This window comes from Cryptotermes secundus, unplaced genomic scaffold (assembly GCF_002891405.2).
Source record: "Cryptotermes secundus unplaced genomic scaffold, Csec_1.0 scaffold707, whole genome shotgun sequence".
NCBI classification, from domain to species: Eukaryota; Metazoa; Arthropoda; class Insecta; order Blattodea; family Kalotermitidae; genus Cryptotermes; species Cryptotermes secundus.
The window spans coordinates 84418-90048 of NW_019739968.1; positions in this window are offsets into that span (position 1 = coordinate 84418).

Here is a 5631-nt window from a genome sequence, read left to right on the forward strand (position 1 = left end):
TAACCTGGTAACTATGCAATGCTAATCAACAGCGGTGGCGTCACACTAGCAACAGCGTCCTGGGCTATACGCCACGTCACACTAGCAACAGCGAAAGGCTATATAAGTGGACTCCACAGCCGTCGAAGACAGTTCAGAGTTCTACTGTAGCAGCCGCCTGACACAGTTATACCGTGGATATCGCCGAGTCGAGACGTAGAGTCAGCCAGTCAGTTGTATTCTGGCATTTGGAGTGTACTAATTGTGATACTGCAGATAGCAGTAATCGTAGATCTGTAATTTGAGTGATTGTGAGAGCGGATGTGAAATAAAGTTCGCTATATAAAATACATCGTGAAGTTATTTGTCGCGTCATACCCGCGATACGTGACAATATGTTTGACATGGAGCTGTAATTTCGTTCGCAAATGTCTACTTTCGTTTCGCAACCACATCAAATCAAAATTCATACTTACCAATTTGCAAATAATGCACCACCATAACCGCACGTAGTTGTGGGTATTCTCGTTGGTTTGTTTAGGCTCTCTGATTGGTCAAGACCAGCGTGAGTTTCGTCCGCCGCTCCTAGAGACAGTAGTTACCGTGTTGCCCTTTCCCCTATTCAAGTTTCCACCCCCTGACACAAAGTATCAAAGTCGACTATTATATCGATCATCAGGCAAATACATGATACGTCCCACGGACGTAATGGAATCTTCTAGATTTTGTGTAAATGTAGTAAACTGCTTTGGAGGCCCGAGGTATGGCTGTAGTATAGATCTGACCCTAACTGTTAAGCTGTTAAGCCTCATCTTACAGTGTACTGGTCCGTTCTGTAGGGAATATAAACTGCAATGGGCATCCAAAGCAATTGTACACCAACTTGTGGTTTGGTCGTCACGTTAATTAGAATAGATGTATTGAAATAATAGTTGTACAGGGTTACAGTAGGAATATTGAGTGCTTGATTGGTGGACAAGTAGAAAGACGTCAATGCACTATGCACCAATGAGATACGAGTCCGCAGGTGGCAATAAGCGTAACAGTCGATGTTAAACTGAAGTTCGCTAATTAGGCACAATTCGTGAGTGAAGCGAATGAGGATACAGGATTAAACTGGCGAGCAGTCTGACCGAAGTCTAGCGTGTTGTCCCATGTGGCTGGCAAAGCCTGAGTTCTTAACGGGATTCGAACCCTGAACTTGGTACTTTTACACCCAGAGATACGCCAAGGTTTGAAAGTGTACCTCCAATCCCGCATACGTCTTCACTGCACAGCAACATGGGACACTTTATGAAGTTCCTAGCTGTGCAGGTGAGGTATTCACGCAATCCAAAGTTGAATTTCTCAGGTAGTGAGCCGTGATGCTTGTCTTTTGCCATCAGAGACGGAGGGCGTTTCCACCTCTTCCTGGGAAAGTTCAACCGGTGTCCCGAATTGTAGCGCTCTGTTAACTTATATCTGATTACACAGAGATACTGGGTTTTCGGACTTTGTCCCTCGTCCGGATTCTAAATAACTAAGAAAAAACATGACGTTTCGGAAACTGGATCTATTTCCGTCCTCAGGTGAGGGAAGACACCTACTTTGTTGGGTGCCCTTAGAAAGCGATAGCCTCAATTACTGGAACCAAGTCCGAAAACCCAGTATCCCTGTGCGTTATACACCATCGTGAGAAACCTATATTATCCACTTTTGTCTGATTACTTGATGTAAGTCCTAAAACACTTCGTTAAGCAACTCCTCTCTTTCACTGTGCCATCGCGAACCTTCCATGTCTGATTAACCACTGCGATGAACAGTAGCAGACGAGTAACTGACTCCAATCCCCCCACCCCCCGGCTATAACTGGAACTGCTTGGAGATTATTGGTCACTCCCTCCCTGATATCCAGCATGGCTGCTAGGTCCTAACATGTGTTATACATGCTACGCGCTGGATTATGTACACGACATTTTCACTATAGACACTGAATACTTACTTACTTACTTACTCACTCATGGAGCTGAGCCCTTCTGGAGGAGCTGCCAATTCTGCAGCTACTCAAGAATTTCCCAGCATTTTATGGAACCCAAAGGTTCATTACCGTGTTCACAAGAGCCCTCCACTGGTCCATATCCTGAGCCAGATCAATCCAATCTATATTATTCCATCATATCTCTCTAAGATCCATTTTAATACTGTCCAACCATCAACGCCTTGGTCTTCCCAGTGTTCTCTTTTCTTCAAGGCTTTCCTACAAATATCCTACACGCATTCCTCTTCGCCCCCATTCGTGCTACATGAACTGCCCACCTCATCCTCCTTGACTTGATCATTCTAATTATACTTGGAGAAGAGTACGAGTTATGAAGCTCCTCATTATGCAGTTTTATCCAACCTCCTGTCACTTCATCTCTCTTCGGTCCAAATATTCTCCTCGACACCATGTTCCTCCCTTGTCAGAGACAAATTTTCACACCCATACAGAACCACAGGTAAAATTATAGTTTTGTATATTCTAATTTTTATGTTTTTGAACAGAAGACGACAAGACAAAAGGTTCTGGACTGAATGGTAGCAAGCATTACCCGAGTTCAGTCTCCTCTTAATTTCCTCCTGAATCAGGTTTCGATCTGTTATCGTTGTTCCAAAATATCTGAACTGTGCCACATTTTCAAAACATCTGTTTCCTAACTTTATGTCAAGGTCTTGCCCTGCATTTTGGTGACAAGACAGCAACATATACTAAGTTTTCTCTGTGTTTACTTCTAGACCAACCTATTTACTTGCGTCAATTAAAGTTTGTGTTTTTTTCTTTATGGTATCTACATTATCAGCCAGTAGATTCACATCATCGGCATAGGCCAACAGCTGATGCGTCCCGTTTAATTTCATGTTAGCATAATTTTAATTTCTTTGCTTAACACTTCCAGTGTGATTTTTATAGTTGAAGTTCTCCTATAATCTCAACTGCTCATATCGACACAAGGAATGAAAAGGTTTGTTACGAATATTGGGTCCTCGGTTCATTACATTTGTGGAGAGGATTGATAGAACTGTCACGGATGAAAGCACAAAGCTGATCTTATTACACAGGAGCAATGTAGTGCAATCGTCAGACTCGGAATTATTTCAGTGCCAGCGGTTTCATGATTCTGTATATGTGGCTTTAGGTGCCTTGCTCCGAGTTCTCGTGAGTGGAGTGCTACGTAATCACTTGTACCTGAAACACTTTTCTTCGGATGCTCTCAGATATTTTCAGCGATGTGCGTATGTGATTATATGATGTCTGGAAGACTTCAGTGCTGATATTTGAAATGTAATGCACCCCAAATTGCTTTGGATTTCCTTAGTGTGATGCTAGCACCGTCAACAGGATGCGGTTTTTGCTGCTGCTTTCCCGTCTTAGCCCATGGTTTCTGAAACGGAACCATAATTATATTAAACTTTAAGCCACTTTGGCTTGAATTCGTCATTTCAGTTTCGATTTTCGGTGCAATTTCACTCCTTAGTAATATTCTCTCCGGCTGGATTTCCATCTTACTTTTTTGACTTCACTGTGAATTAGGAATATCCCAATATTCCACCTTAATTTTACTTCAAGGTTTATAACAGGACATCCAATAGGACGTGTCCCACTCAAGAATGACCCGGGAAAACTTAACCCTTTACTCGGACTCGGGTCAAAGAAACTGTCATATTAAACTGCATATTGATTTAGGCTTGTGTTCAGTTAAATTGTGGAATGTAAGAACTGTTGCTGTCGGCCGGCTGAAACTATGGCTTAATTTCTGTTGAATTAATTGCCTCTTCAGCTGAAATGAGTCTTGGCGGAAATAGTTCCATCGTAACCTTGAATCGGCCCTTGGTTGCAGCATGCACTTCGCTTGAACAAGGGATAATTAAATGAATCTCAGGCTTTACCCCATCCATAAATAACACCGTCAGTACTCACACATGAAGGCACGTGGTAGTGTAGCTGGTTGAGGCATTATGCTACAAGCTGGAAGGTGGCGGGCACGAATCCCGATGAGTTAATTAAATTTTTTCGGTTTACCTAATCTGTCCAGTCGCACTATGGCCCTGGGGTCGACTCAGCCTCGAACAGAAATGAGTACCATGAATATTCCTGAGGGGTAAAGGGCGGCCGGCAAGTAAGGCTTACAACCTCACTGCCATCTGTGAGCCCACTGTCTACACAAAGGGGGGGAGCCTCGACGTCACACAACCTTATGGGCCTCCATGGCCTGTTACATGGGTAGCTTTTTAACTTTTTAACTTAACTTCCGGGCATCTAGGGAAACATCTGTAGCATCAACAGTAACAAAATATGACCAAAATCAAACATGTACATCGTAGTAATCGTTCTTACATAGGACAGAAAGGACAGATGATAATCTATATTGGAGAGTTTCAGTTTTAATTCTTGCTCAGGTATGAGTTTCTCTCCTTCCTCTAATCTGTCACTTGCTAAATTTAAGTCATCAAGATGACTGACCACAATTTTTATCGGTAGATCCAAATGAATTTTGTTGAATTTATTATTTGCTAATTTTAAGTCATCAAGATGACTGACCACAATTTTTATCGGTAGGTCCAAATGAATTTTGTTGACTTTATTACTTCTTTCTTCAGGCAAGCAACGGTTATATTCAAGGGATAGGGGTGAAATAATGTCCTTGCCTGTATTGTTGGAGGTAATGGTTACCTGGGCCTCAATGAGAACCTTTCTCCCTTAGCTCTTTCACATGCTATGCAACTTGAGCTCTCCTATTCCTTGTATCTCAACATCCGTAGGTTCCTGTCCCGAACACATCACAGTGAGTGTATACACTCGTGGAGCAACACAGTATTTAACTGGGTCCATGTGCCATAGCTCAAGCGGTTAGTCGCTGGCTTCCCACCATTGAGGCCCGGGTTCAATCCCGGAACTGGTAAAGTGGGATTTGTGGTGGAAAAAGTGGTGCTGGGGCAGGTTTTCTCCTAGTTCTTCGGTTTGCTCTGCCAAGCCTTATTCCACCAAATTCTGCATCATCATAATCATACTGGGCAGGCTACAGTATGTCACTCNTTATTCCCACCCCACTAGCAATAAAAAAAATTTGGTTTAGTATTACTATTCTCTGAGAACAACTGCTAGGTATGCTTCTAATAGACTGAATCAATTAAGCTTCACGCTCTTCGTCTAAATGCCTTACTTACTTACTGACTTACTTACTCATGGAGCTGAGCCCTTCTTCAGGAGCTGCCAATTCTGCAGCTACTCAAGAATTTCCCAGCATTTTATGGAACCCGAAGGTTCATCACCGTGTTCACAAGAGCCCTCCACTGGTCCCTATCCTGAGCCAGATCTATCCAATCCATAGCATCCCATCCTATCTCTCTAAGATCCATTCTAATATTGTCCAATCACCTACGCCTTGGTCTTCCCTGCGGTTTCTTTACTTCTGGCTTTCCCACCAATATCCTATACGCATTCCTCGTCTCCCCATTCGTGCTACATGACCTGCCCACCTCATCATCCTCGACTTGGGTCATTCTAATTATACTTGGAGAAGAGTACAAGTTATGAGGCTCCTCATTATGCAGTTTTCTCCAACCTCCTGTCACTTCATCTCTCTTTGGTCCAAATATTCTCCTCAACACCCTGTTCTCAAACACCCTCAGTCT